The 15,355-nt window shown below is 28.9% G+C and overlaps 1 protein-coding gene across 4 annotated transcripts in view; it reads right to left on the bottom strand.

Moving 5' to 3' along the window:
- Positions 1-15,355, bottom strand: part of LOC107441423 (rho GTPase-activating protein 18) — a 276,037-nt gene that overhangs the window by 216,138 nt on the left and 44,544 nt on the right. The window contains exon 1 of one of the 4 annotated variants that reach the window (XM_043043812.3): positions 1,514-1,815. The exons of the other annotated variants lie outside the window; for them this stretch is intronic. The gene's annotated coding sequence lies outside the window, so the exon portion shown is untranslated. Of the gene's footprint in view, positions 1-1,513; positions 1,816-15,355 lie in introns of those variants that run through there. 4 annotated transcript variants of the gene reach the window in all.

Raw genomic sequence — 15,355 nt, forward strand, 5'->3', positions numbered from 1 at the left:
TGAAGACTAAAAATGAAAAAAGCTATAGGTAAAAAATAAAATCGAAAAAAAAATATTTTAAACAAAATGTGCCGATAAATGAACATAATTGTAATTATTTGAAGACTTAAAACAGAAAAAAACTATAAGTACGAAAAAATCGAGAGAAATGTTTTTAAATAAAATGTGCAGAGCATTTTACATAAGAACACAATTGTAATAGTAACAAAATGAGTAAAAATTAGTGATACATAAAAAAGATCAATTCGTCATATTAAATACTGTTTTTTAGCTAATATATGTTAATTATTAAAGTATCATAAAATTTTAACAGCTGTCCATAACTGTTAGGTTGCATTTTGACTATCTTTGGTGATGAATTATGAAACTTTTGATAATCAAAACGGCACAAAATGTCAATATGAAAAAACTAAATTAAGGATTTTGCAAAAATGAAAAAAGCTTGATTTTTTTTTTAAATATTAGAAAACTTACATGGATGCTTCATTGGTTATACTCATTATATATGCATAAATATGAATGACATATGAATAGCTCGTAAAATATGCATAACATTTAGTATAATTCTTAAATTTTAATGATTTTTCTCTACAATGTTATATTTTAAAAACTAATAAAAAATTACATATTTAAACTATTTGTTCGTATTTAGGTCAATTCTTATCCGCATTCCAGAAAATATAGTTTAAAGTTAATGCTTTGCTTTAAATATAAGGCACACAAACTGTTTTTTTTTCTCCCGTTGGCGAAAAAGTTAAAACGTTTGTTAAAAAGAAAAAAAAAATGGCTTAATGTACATACAACACGGAGTAAACTGATTAATACTAAATATGCCAATAATAAAACAAAAAATTAAAAAAGTTAAGAAGGTAAACATATTTGATGAATTTGAAATAAAAATAAATATACAAGCAATAATTAGGTGTTTAAATGCCAAACGAAATGAATCTACATTTCAAAATGTTAAATAAGAATACAAATGAAGAGTAGATAAAAAAATTTTTTCGCTATCTTGAGTAATTACTTTTTTGAACTTAAAGCGTTTTAAATTGGATATACCCGCAAGTGATAGAAAATCGAGGCATTTGTCAATTCAGAAGCCAATTTCGTTTAACACTTCAGCGAGGCGTCGCTTACAGCTATCCAGTTAAATCTAATTTAAATCTCATGGTTAGGCATAATCATTTGACTTCTTCTGGAGTTGCAAAATTCCAATTTTCAATCAGTTTAAAAATTTCTATATATAAATTTTTCCGAGGAATTTTTTAACACTTTAAAGACTTTTGTTTTTTTGAATTTCATCCTTTGCTTGCATTGAATTTCATCAATTTTTCGGAAAATCTGTCAAAAGTACTTTTCTTACACCATTTGTCTTACAAGATAAAAAAAAACATGCAGTATTTTTTTCTTAAATTTAAATCAACCTTTATATTAAAATTAAATATTTAAATAAAAGACATAAAGGACTAGAAAATTTTCCTAATTTTCAAATAAAGCAAAACGATAAACTCACCGATGTGTCAAGTAAAAAAAATTTATTCACTAACAACAAGAATTCAGGAGGATGACAACTCAACTTGACTGGTCACGATTTCAACGCGTGTAAAGTCCTTTCGAAAATCGTTGATCGCCAAACATGATTATTTGGCACGATTGAATGATTTTAGGAGCAGGAGAATCCCTTGTTTGAAATAAAAAGTAATAAAGAAACCAAGAAATATGTTCTGTCGTGCCTCCAAGGGTTGAATATCTTATCGGAAAATTTTATCGGACAAAAGCGATGATATTAAGCAGTGTCGTAATCCAAAAGTCTGCTGGGCTTTGTGTTGAAGGTGTTAATCAAGTGTCACGATACGCGCATAAACGAAAAACCTGAGATATCGTTAATGTCAGCTGAAATCCTTTCGTTTGGCTCCTTTTGGCAAGTTGTGATATGTGCGATAAGAAGCAATCGTAAACAGGATACGTTGGAATTAGTTTCATTATGAGTGTCATACACACATGTTTAATTAAACACATTTCTGATATGTCACAATCGATTAAAGATTCCAATAAGTCCTTAGGTAAAATTGTTCATATTAATTTTGGTAATATCTCATAAGACAGAGTTCGTACGTGGGGATGTGAACTGTCATAACCACCAGCCAACCTTTAAATAAACCGTTTGAGAACGTATTATGGCTTATGACTGAATTATTCAAGCTGAATACAACAATGATAACAGGGATGTAACCCTGCTATTATATATATATATATATATATATATATATATATATATATATATATATATATATATATATATATATATATATATATATGTGTGTGTGTGTGTGTGTGTGTGTGTGTGTGTGTGTGTGTGTGTGTGTGTGTGTGTGTGTGTGTGTGTGTGTGTGTGTGTGTGTGTGTGTGTGTGTGTGTGTGTGTGTGCGTGTGTGTGTGTGTGTGTATGTGTGGGGGGGCATAGGAGTAGGATAGTGCAGCATAGGAGTAAATGATGACGATAATTTAATAAACATAACAATTTAATAGAAATAAAAGGATGGAACGATATAACAGTGACATGTTTGGTGAGAGCTGCCTTCTCGCAGTGGTCTCCGGAATGCATGTGACTAAGAATTAGAGTGTTCTATGGTATAAAGTAAGAGTTAATTATAAATTCGGGAGTTTCCCTTCGGGACTTCCCCTTCTGGTCTGGCTGGCGCCTCTCAATGTCAAGAGGATGATGCTACTTCTTTTAATATTACAAGATGGTGAATGACGTAATGTTCGAAGCTATTACACTATAATACTGTAACAACAGCTCCATACTCCACATATATATATATATAAGTAGTCTGCGCAGATCATCTAAAAAGCGAACCAGTTGTGCGCATGAATCCACATTTTATTTTAAAAGTAATTGAAATAATTGTATCATATATATTTGAGAATTGAATCGGTAGTGGTTGACGAGTGAATAAGACAAACCAATCATATTCATAAATTAAACAAGTTTTTAGACATATATTTGCTACCACTTTCTTATTTTTAATAGATTTTCTATTAAACGGCTCCTTCGTAGACTGGTTTACCTTCATAATGGTCTGATCGGACTACCTATAAAAAACCGTGTGGAGGCTTTTAGTTACAGGAGGCGTTGTCCTCACACTATTGTATTGATATATTTTGTTTGGGCTATATTGATACAATATTAGAAAGCACTTCTTTTTGCGGATATGATCGTGTGAGCTGATCAAGAGATTATATCTTTTCATTATTTTGTTTTCCAGCTATTTAATAGTTTTTTTTTTAATTATAAATTTTTTTAAAATATTTTTAAAAATATTTCATTTTAATAATTTTTTTTCTTCTCTTTTTCGTTAATCTTTATTATTTTCAATGTTTTCTCTATATTTTTAACTTGTGTCACTGTGTGTTGTGTTAACTTGTTTTATTTAATTTAGTAGTTTGTAGTTTAGTAGTTTAGTAGTTTAATTTAGTAGTTGAATTTAGTAGTTTGTTTGGTTGTCATTTCACAGTAGGATTTGAAAACGGTAAGGCAGCACTGAAACTTCATAAGTTTGGCGACCACTGTTTCATATCAAAATTGTAATTTTTTATAGAATTTACTTTTCTGGCGCTTTATTTTCCTTTAGGCTTTACAATCTCATTCAGATGGCAAAATACATAAGCGAGAAAAAATTGTAGAGTAATATTCGAAAATCTATAGTTATTACTATTAATATCTATAGTTATTACAATCATTATCTATAGTAATTACTGTTAATTTTCGAAATGTAATATGCTTAGTACAATAAATGTTAATGTAGTTAAAATTTTATTTTATAACCGTCGTTGAACAGCCAACCCAATTTTGGGTTTACAGCTACTAATGTTTAACTCCTAGCCTTGTAATTTCGAACCCAATTCAGAAGACAAGGGAGCTCCTGGATCAAGTTTTGGGAGAAATTTGCCTTCATGGAGGAATTTTTGATGGAACTAACCCGCATCTGCGTTACATGGAGAGGAAACCAGGAAAACTTCCCACGGTAAGCCAGACGGTAAGGGGACTAATCCATGATCCCTCTACCACTAAGGATATTTTACGTCAGCACTGTTGTCGGTATGAGCCGGGTGCGGAATTTGAATTGACCGGCTATCGCTGGGATTCGAACCCGGTTCACTTTCATTAGGAGGCGAATGCTCTATCCTCTAAACGTCAACCCATTCTAAGAAATCATTAAAGCATGTTAACTCACTGTAGGAAAACAATATTCTCGAATTTCCAGTTAATTATTTTTGTTATGATACATTATTTAATGTTTTACAGATATTATGAGATTATGATACATTATTTAATGTTTTCGATGGTTGCAAAGTTACGAGCCATGATGGTTAGACGCTGAACTGTGATTGTAAAAAACTCGAGATCATTCTTTTCATCGAAAGTTGCGTACTTCAAATCGAGCTGTATCAATTCGCTTGTGTAGTAAAGGCAAACAGTTCGATATTCGAACTATATTACGAACAGCATGCTCTATAGCTGAATTACTCGATGCACTATGAAAGAATTTAGACTCAAGTTGCCATTTAAATTTCCGATAGCAGAATTAATGCGCCACAGATTTATTTTTGACTTGCAGAGAAAAATTAGTGATTTCAAATATCCAATCACAAGCTCCGTTAGAATTTTTCCATGGTACTGCCGATTAATATAAAGGTTTTGACTATTAGTTAATTCTTAGTTTCAGTAAAAATAAAATTACGCTGTCTTCCATTACTTTAAAACCAGTAAGTACCTACATTTTAAAAATGTTCTTTCTCCATCTATGACTTTGTGTAAAATTCGAAAACAAAAAGATTAATTTCAGAAATTCCCAAATCTTAGTTGCAACGTTATAGAATTTCAGGTAGAAGAATTAATACGCTGCAGATTTATTCTCCCTTGCAGGAAAACATTAGCATATTTAAATATTTAATCACGTGCTCTGCAGATATATATTAGAATTTTTGCATTGCATTGCAGATCCAACAAATACAGAGATTTTGTAGCGATTTCTATTAGTTAAATCAATTTCAATTTTAAAAAAATTATGCTGTCCTCCATTACTATAAAATCAGTAAAGCACATTTTGAAAATGTCCTTTCTCTTTGCTCGACCTTGTGTTTAAATTCCAAAAAAAAAAAAAAGATGAATTTCAGGTGCTGCTTTCAGTATTTAATCAGCTTGCAAATGGTGACAGAGTTATTTCCTTTAAAAATGTCATTTATTGTAGTACATAAGGAAACATCGAGCTTTTATTTTGAAATGTTAGTATGGTTCTTGAAAAAAAAAAACTCCGCTATGCAAACCATATTGAAATGCTGTTTACTAGAGATGGTCACAACCTAACAGAATAGTTACCAATTTTAAAAAAGTTCTGAAACATGTCGTGAAAATTGTATAAAAACAACTTGATTTTGTTTTCGTGTATCAAATTTCTTTGTAGAATTTGTTGCAGATTTATAACACTAAAATCATTTCCAGCTTTTCCTCCCTTTAATCCTTCGTTTTTTTCTTTTCTTTTTTTTTCTGTCAGACGAAGAAACAAGTTTTCAAAAACGATATAATTTTTTAATCTCAGTCCAGATGAAAATCAACTCCCAGTAAGCAATGTCACTTTCAAAATTTCATTTTCTAAAATTACTAAGAATAGAAAAGAAAGAAAAAAAGAAAACTCCTTTTTCTGGAACGAAAACTTAGTTTTGCTCGACTAAGTTGCTGATCTTTATATAAGGTTCCACCAGCTTTAACACGAACAAAGCTCGCAACCAAGGACTGTAAACATAGACTAAAATTTCGCGCAAAATGTCTCTTACCTTTTGAAATCTATCAGTTATGGTTAAAGAAAAGACAAGGTCGTTAAGAAGGCTGTTGATAGTTGGGAAAAAAATAAAATAGCGCTTACTAACAAAAAAGTTGCTTGCCCTAGTTAACTATCTATCCATGAGATACTAGTTGAATAAATTACAAACCCAAAAGGTTAATATTGAACCGGTAATTCGTTCATTTATGCTTATAATATGTTTATTATTTTAGATCACAAAACATTTTTTTTCAAGTGAAATTAAAGGCCCAATTTTTATGACTCAACTCGATGGGTTGTTTAAAAATTATTGCAGAAATTTCATAACTTAAACTTAATAACAGGTTAAATGTTGAGTTACAATTTACAACTAATTTGATTATTTTTCTTAACTTTGGAACTATATAAGATTTGTATAATACAGAAATTAGTTGGGGCTATTCTGCGCTGCCTTCCAAACAAAAATTTATGTTGGAGGGCATTACAGGTAACAAAATCAAACGGAGTTAAAACACAAGTTTGTATATTGCTTTAAAAAAATTTTTAAAAAAAGTGGGAAAAACAGTGAGACAAAAAGTGATCCTTACGGCATCTTTTGTTCATCGGAATTATAATATAAACAATGTGACTTGCAACTTAAAACTACTTGCATCTCGTTTACCTTTTTCTTAACTTCGCATCGATTTCAGATTAGCATGACACAGGTAATGGATGGAGCTATATGCTAAGTCGTCCTTAATGATAATATATGTATTTGCGGTGTGGGCCATGGGTTGAGAACCAAGAAAATGTCATTATGTCATATAGGGTCATGTTATGCATACCAAGCAAATACTCTACATAGGAAGAAGGCAAGAACACCATATATTGACTTCGCAACATTTAACTAGTTCAACAGCCACGTAAATATCGATATAAATTGCATGCAGTAACGAATGAAGTTCATAAATTAACACGTAAATTAATAATTAGCAGAAAATATCAGTCAGATTGGACGAGAATTAAATGCGTCCTCGTAGTCGCTTTCAGTTTTTCAAGTGGAAGACGAAAGCTAAAACAGAAATTCTAAAAACCTTTCTATTTATCTAAATATGACTTAGACATGCTTTTATTTTTACGGAAAGAAGCTAGATTTTAAGCTGCTAATATTTTGAATTCACATAAATAGCTAATAATTCACATAACTACACTGTGATGACTTTATATATTAAATAGTTCTAAGTTCTTATTTGTTGCAAATTTGTAAAAGATTTCAAAGTTGCACCAAATAAAAATTTATTTTTCTTTAGAACATTTTAAGGAAAATTCTTTAACTATATTACTTTATTGAGTGTACTGTTAGTTAAAGTGTTTAATGAGAAGTAATACAAACCACAAGAATATTTCTTACTTTTAAAAGTAATGTGTTAGAAAAACGTTTGATTTGATTTTTTTTTAAAGGAAAAACAAATACGTGAACGGAAATGTTTTGCCCCCTTTTAAGAATTATTTTTGTGGTTTATTATTTCGTATCATTTTTTCGTAAGAGAGATCAAATTAAGCCTTTTATAATATTTATATTGTTGATAATGTAATAGAATACATTCAACAAAAACTTCAATTTTCTACAAAAACTTCAGCAAGTAATGATTTTCAAAAAAAAAAAAAAAAAAAAAAAAAAAAAGGTTCTCACAAAAAAAAAAAAAAAAAAAAAAAAAAAAAAAGAGAAGGGTGGGAGCAACGGCTCTAGGCATAAAGCTTAAGGGTCATCCATTTGACCACCAAGGGCATATATCTTTAAATCAATTTTAATTATTTTTAATGAAATAAAATTTTTATCATGTAAATGTTTGGCACAAGCAACATATTATAAAAAGAACAAATCATGAATTTCAAACGAATATATTAATGAATATTTAGATCAATAAAATGTAAAATTCCTTAACAAAAATTAAAAAATACTTTGTTCTAAATAATAAATATTCCCTCGCAGACGAATTATTTAAATCTATATTAAAATGCGTTTAAAATTTGGATTTAGATTTTTACAAAAAATATATATTGCCAATGCGTTTTTTTTTTTTTTTCAGATGAAATTTGCTTTTTTTTCGATTGTTTTCCCTTTTTAACCCTAGAGATCAGAGTTTATTGATTTTAATCGGATTAAATTAAATCAAATTATTACATAACGGAACATTATCTATTCAAAAATTAACATAGCATTTTAATATGAAATCGTTTAAATCTCTTATCGTTTTTTGTGATTTTAAAATTTATTTGCTAATGTATTTTTGTGTTGATAAAAGTTTCAGTTAGCAAAATTGCATTAGTACATAGTTAGTAATGAATTACAGTACTTTTGAATTGACATTTTGAAAATCTTGCAAATTTTTTTTTTTTTTGGACTTTTCCGAATGCTAAATTAAGGTAAAGACTAAAGTGAAAATTAAATGCATTCACGCATTTCTGATATTTTTTTTAAAAAAAAAAATCACAAACCTTAGTAGACATCTACCAACGTCCGCCACTGATACAAAATCTTAAAATTTTTGCATAAAAATATCACAAGTAACACTTCCCATTGGAATATTAAAGTCAAATGCGAAAGTTTCGAGGTCACGTGAGCTACTCAAGAGAAGTTGCAATATCAATGCATGAAATAAATATTCAATATGTGGGTCAATTGAATGCTCTTAGTCCCTTTCTTGGAGGAAAATAATTTTTTTTTTATCAACTATTTTAGATTATTCCAAGTTCCGGAATCGAGTGTGAGTCGACCTGCATGGCAAGGTCAAAATTTCGCATTGAGAGTCAAGGTTGCATACCATCACTTCCCCTCATATATGGAGAAAGCGGATTTTTTCCTACATAATGATCCATTGCCAGTTTTAATATTGTGTGAAACAGTGTATTATGCTACTGTAACCCGCGAAGACTTTTTAATTTTTTTAAAAATCTTTAAAAAGGAAAAGCAATATTGAACCACCAATAAATCTTCACCAATACCGTGTAGTTTTAATATCAATACTTTGGTAATAGCTTTTACGCACCCCCCCCCCCCCTGAAAGGGGATGCAGGATGATAGTAAATTTTGACTATATTGGCCGCGAGCAATATTACCATGCTAAATTATTCTGAATCTTAATTTTTAAGAGATAAACTATGCTCCTAATAGCGTAAACAGGGTACGTAACCAGATTTTTCGACAAAAAAAAGCACATTTTAAGCACTCAAAAATATTTTCACGTTCCAAAAAGAAAAAAACAAAAAAAAATACAAAAAAAAAAAACAGAATTAGGATCTGTGCAGTTAGAAAAATTATTCTTTTTAATCTTGTTTAAGGTTCTTAATTTATGAACATAAAATCAATAAAATTCAAAACCATTTTCATAAACTTCACATAATCATGATAAAATACCGTAAACCGGGGCGAGTCTACCCATCCAGGGGCGAGTCTACCCATTTTAGTTTTATTTAATTTTCACTATTTTAAATTGCAAATAAAAAAATTTTTACCGACGGAGGACTTAGTTCAGACTCTAAGGAAGATGGCGCTGTAGTAGTTTGATCCGTTTTTATTTATTTGGTGCATTTTTAACCAAACTGTTCAAACGTTTTTTGAGAGATTTGTATTGAAAATCAGCAAACTTTTAGTTGGTGCTCCGTAAGTATATTATTATTATAATTATTTTCACTTTGGTTAAGTGATAAACTTATCTAAGACTAAGATTACATTAATTTTATATGAAAAAAAAAAAAAAAAATAATGTAAGTTTTGCTGTTGTAAACAAAAAGCCAGAATTCGAGGGGCGAGTCTATCCATTGGTATTTAGTTTTAATAAAGCATAATAATATAATTTAGAACTTTGTTTATATTAAAATTAAATCATTTTAAATGAATTTGAGTACATTATTTTGATTCTGCATTGATAAATTTATCATTAATAAGAAAATTTATAGGTTATATAAATGTAAATATAAAATATGTTTATTTTACCTATTTTTTCAATTTTTATATTACAAAATTAACTTTTTTTATTTAATGCAAGTTAAAAAATTATTATTTATTATTACAGATGGTTCGAAATTATATTCGCAAAACAAATGGATTTAAATGTTACAAAAAAATGCCACCTGAATTTCGATTTTATTAATAATCTTTAATTATTATTATTTATTAATTATTTAATTGTAAATTTATATTAATTTTAATTTATTTTTATCAACAATAATCAGAAAAAAATGTTATTTTATAATGTTAATGATTATAAAAACAAAACTGTGATCAAAATGTGATAATCGATCAAATACTCAATTTGTGTTATTTTATGAATAAAAAAATGGAATATATAATAAAGTTATGAATTTTACTTCATAAATATCCTATATAGTAACTAAAATAACAATTGAATAGTAAAATTTGATTATTTACATTGTTAACATTCATTTTAGTAGAATGGGTAGACTCGCCCCATACGAGAGATTTGTCATCAGTTCTATAAAAATATACAGTAACAGCGTAACTGTTAATATTTTCTAAAATCGATTTCACAGCTTTAAAGAGGGATAAATAGCAATTCCGAAACACCTATTAAAAGCCTTTTTTCTTTAATATTTACAAAAGTTTGACCACTTGAAAGTTGACAAACTGAAAAAATGGGTAGACTCGCCCCGGTTTACGGTAACTTGTATCTGATCAATTTTGCAGAGAAAATTTTAAAAAATATGCATTTTTTGTAATTTGGAACGACAATCGGCACGACACAGAAATAATCTCTTCTTAAAAGATAGAAAATTAAGCACTTTTAACAAATCCCGAATTAAAAAATCACCTTTAAAGGCTTTTAAAAAATGTAAATCAAAAATAAGCACCTTTAAGCACTTTTTAAAAACGCTACGCACCCTGGTAAAGCCACCTAAAAGGGCAATAAATCATAATAAAAAAATTTAAAAAAATAGGAATTTTTTAAAATTATGTCAGTATTAGCTTGTACGATTTCGTAATGTTGATTAATACCGATTTATTGAATATTTATTATTTTTTATGCCGTACAAAGAATGGGTATTCCACTAGTTATATGTATAAAATAAAAATTGAACAGTGTTTTTAATGATAAACACCAGGATTTTCATATCAGCAGTACAATGCTCCTGTGCACTGTACTGTTAACTAGTTGTAATTCTGGAACTACTCGGTACCTAGTACATAATCGGTAACAATCCTATGGAACAATATGATGTGCAGCATGGAAGAAAAAAAAAGAAAAGAAAATGGACCATAATGAATAACTTTTGATCTAATGATCGGATCTCCACGTTCTAGGAGTCAATCTTAATGGTTCAAGGGGGGAGACCTCAAACATGCTAATTAATACGAGGGTAGGCTATATTTTAAATTTCGAAATCAAACACAAAAACGTACTTTCTCTAAATAAACATACGATTTTTTCGACGGATTCGGATTTCTGACCCCCAAGATATAGGGGGTAGCCGCAATTTGGGAAATATGGTCCCAATAGTTTGGTCAGGAGAGTTTGGATAATGTCAATTTTATTTTTTGCGTGTTTCGCTATATCTCGAGAACTTTTTGAGCGAAATGAAAAAATTAGCACACAATTCTAAAATTTATTTGTCCAAAGAAAATTCCATGCAAAAAATATTTTTCAGTAAATAATTACTATTTTTTATTATTTTATTTAATAATGGTCGAAAAAATTAATAAGGTATGCAAATTTTTGCATTATTTTAAATTATGTAATTTTATGCAACAAAATACAAAATTTAAGCACAATCGGTCGAATAGTTCCCGAAAAAATTAATTGAAAATGTCTCACTTTTTTGAAATTCAATTTCTCAGGAACTATTCAACCGACTTTGCTCAAATTTTGTATTTTGCCCTGCAAATACAAAATATTATATTCTTCGAAATGATCCAAAAAATTGTAGACCTTACAAATCCAAAAATTTTTCGACCTTTAAATAAAATGATAAAAAAATAAGAAATGTTTCTTAAGAGTTATTTTTTTTTCAAGTAATTATCTTTGGATAAATGAATTTTATATTTATATGCAAAAATTTTTCTATTCCCATTAAAAGTTCTTGATATATAGCGAAATACGCAAAACGTAAAATTAACATTAAGGGATCCAAACTTTGGAGCGCTCTCCAAACCAAATTATTGGGACCATATTTCCTAGATTGAGGCTACCTCCTACGCTTTGGGGGTCAAAAATCTGAATCCGTTGGGAAAAAGGTATGTTTATTCAGGGAAAGTACGTTTTTGTGTCTGATTTTGTAACTTAAAATATAGTCTTAATTATATTAATTAGCATATTTGAGGTCACCCCTTGGAGCCATTAAGATTGAGTCCTAGAAAGTAAAGATTCGATCATTAAATCAAAAGTTATTCAGGGTAGAACTTTTCTTTTCTCTTTGGTAAACTGTACTAATGTCACCGTTATGTGCTGTAGTTGTAGTTAATTTACGTCGCACTAGAGCTGCACGATGAGCTATTGGCGGCGGTCTGGGAAACACCCCTGAGGATGATCCGAAGACATGCCATCACAATTTTGATCCTCTGCAGAGGGGATGGCACCCCCGCTTCATCGTTATGTGCAGTGGGGCTCATAAATTTTTCTCCTATCCCTTCAATAGTATCTGGAATATTAGGAAAGTCAGTGATAGAAATTGACACATATTCAGATGGTTTTTTAAGCTCAAACTTACGATTTTTCAAGACATGGCTATATAAAAAATGTTAACTTTAAGGATTATTCTTGAAATTTTAAAAAATATCAGAAACAACGACATTTGTAGTTTTATGTTTCACTCTAAAGAAACTAATGTTCCAACGAAAAATTAGAAATTTTAAAATTAAAACAGCATTTTTAATCTAAGAATTTTTATCCCAGTTTCCCCATTTAATTATGATGGGTAGCTGCATAAATTGTAACAGATCGGTAATCAGTTCAAATAATATAAACAAACAAGTGACGTCCTACTCAATCTCTCAGATGTTACACAAAGACAAATTGATACGTTTTGTCATTGTTTTACCCACACATTTTTCATCAATAACAAACTTTTCGGTTCTAGTATCGTCATAAAATATATTCTAATAAAAATATATTCTATCGTCATAAAATATATTCTAATATTCCATAAAATATATTACAACATTTTTTTAAATTTGAATAAATAAATTTAATTAGATTTATGCAAAAATTGCTATTTTTAACAACAACAAAACAATTCGTGTTTTTAAATCCTAAGCAACAAAGAGGCCAACCTATCAAAGTATATATAGTATATAAAAGTATATATCTTGTAAAAACGTGCATTCAGGAAGTTTTTTTACATGTTAAAAATTTGCTAAAACAATCAAATTTTTTTTTTATTTCACTGCCACTAGGAAAAACGTTTCTCAAAAGGTCAAGAAGCAATTTTATGAACAATGAATAATAACGAACTACTTAAGAGGACACCATAACACGGGAGAAACGTTTCGTCGCAAATTCTCTTTCACCTAATTTAAAGTATAGAAAAAATTGAGTTCAGACAAATCTAGAATAAGCCATGAAGTTTCAAATACTAAAAAGAAAGTCTTAAAATATCCAAATGAAAATAAATTATGAGACTATAACTTAAGGTTACTAAATGGAGAAGTTCTTTTCTAATAATTTATTTGTATTTTGAATTATTTTTTTTCAGCAAGTGGAACTTAATGGCTTACTCTAGGTTTGCTTGAAATCACTTTTTCTTTTAAATTAGTTATGGGCGGGGGGAGAATTTGTGATGAAAATTTTCTCTAGTGGTATGGACGCCCTCTTAACTACCGTTCTTTAGGACCCATTCATATTTTTGAATAAACGATTAGTGACTACTTAAAAACTACGATTTGTTAGAATTTTGATACAACAAGTACCCACTACTTTCTTACAACGAAAAAACTCTAAGAAAAACAAAAAGTAGTTTTTCTATACTATTTATAAAGCAAGATTAAAATAGATTATTTTTTTACACAGCAAACTGTTAATATTGCATTGTCTGAAAAAGACTATCAAATTATGTCCGAAATTATTTCAATCAGCCTGACAAAGTAATTTACTTAGATGAATAGCAGTCAATCGGTGTAAATTATTTACTATTGTCAAATGCCCTATACTTAATTATCACTTTTTAAAATGCATCACTTATTTAAAAAAAATATACATAATTTTTAAATCAAAGAATAGAACGAATTTTAAACTACGGTTCTTTAGAATTTTCAACAAATAGTGATTACCCACGATTTTCTTAGGCGAAAAGCAAAGTGAAAAACTACTTTTAAAGCAAGCGAAAAATAATTTAATTCTAGAAACAACAAGCTGTTAATATTCCATTGGCTGAAAAAGACTATAAAATTTGCCTGACGTGATTTCAATCAGCCTGAAAAGGTAATTTACTTAAATGAATAGCAGCCAATCGGAGAAAAATATTTATTGTTACCAAATGCTTAACCAACACTTTTCAAAATGCATCACTGATAAAAAAAAAATTTGAATCAACGAGTAGAACTAATTTTAAACTATGGTTCTATAGAATTTTCTACAAATAGTGATTACCCATGATTTTTCTTTGGCGAAAAACTAAAGGGAAAAACTACTTTTAAAGCAAGCGAAAAAAATTCAATGCTGTTAATATTCCTTCGCCTGAAAAGTTTATCTAATTACGCCTGATGTGGATTTAAGAAAATTTAAATAGCAATCAATTGGCGAAAAAAAATTTTTTTATCAAATGCCCTACTACTATTTAAAATGTATTTATGATAAATAATAATTTTAGAAGTAGTAACGAATTGTAAACTACAGTTCTTTAAAATTCTAAACAAATATCAATAACCCACAATTTTTCTTAGGTGAATAAATACAAAGAAAAGAAAAGAGAAAATAAAAATAAGTAGTAATTTTTGTACTACTTTTAAAAGTAACAGAAAATGGTTTCATTCTATTAACAAACTGTTAAGATTTCATTGCCTGCAAAGACTGTCAAATTGTGGCAGAAGTGATTTCGATCAGCCTGGAAAGCTAATACACAAAATAAATAGATCGCAATCAATCGGCAAAAAATATATATAATGTTATAAAATGCATAATTATAATTTTTTAAATGCCTAATATCAAGAAATAATTTTAAAATCAACAAATGGTAATAATGAATTGCAAACTACGATAAATTCGCAACAAACCACGATTACCCTCAATTTTGCTAACGAAAAAAAAAAAATTTTTTATTGTACCCTTAAAGCAAACTGAAAATAGTCTACAAGAAACAGAAAATATCAAATTACACCTGAGGTAATTTCAATCAATGCAGAAACTGAGTTCACTGAAGAAAAAAAATAAATGTCAAATTTCAAAAATCATCAAAATTGTATAATTAAAAATCAACCTTATTAATTATATACTTCTTTAAATTATCCAGAATAATAGTATAACCTTGCGCACATCCTTTTTCGGGCCAATCCTTGGAAACTAACAAATCAAACGCGCTTCAGTACTGCAGTAAGAAAG

This window comes from Parasteatoda tepidariorum, chromosome 5 (assembly GCF_982258835.1).
Source record: "Parasteatoda tepidariorum strain Cologne lab strain chromosome 5, Ptep-v5.0, whole genome shotgun sequence".
Taxonomy (NCBI): Eukaryota; Metazoa; Arthropoda; class Arachnida; order Araneae; family Theridiidae; genus Parasteatoda; species Parasteatoda tepidariorum.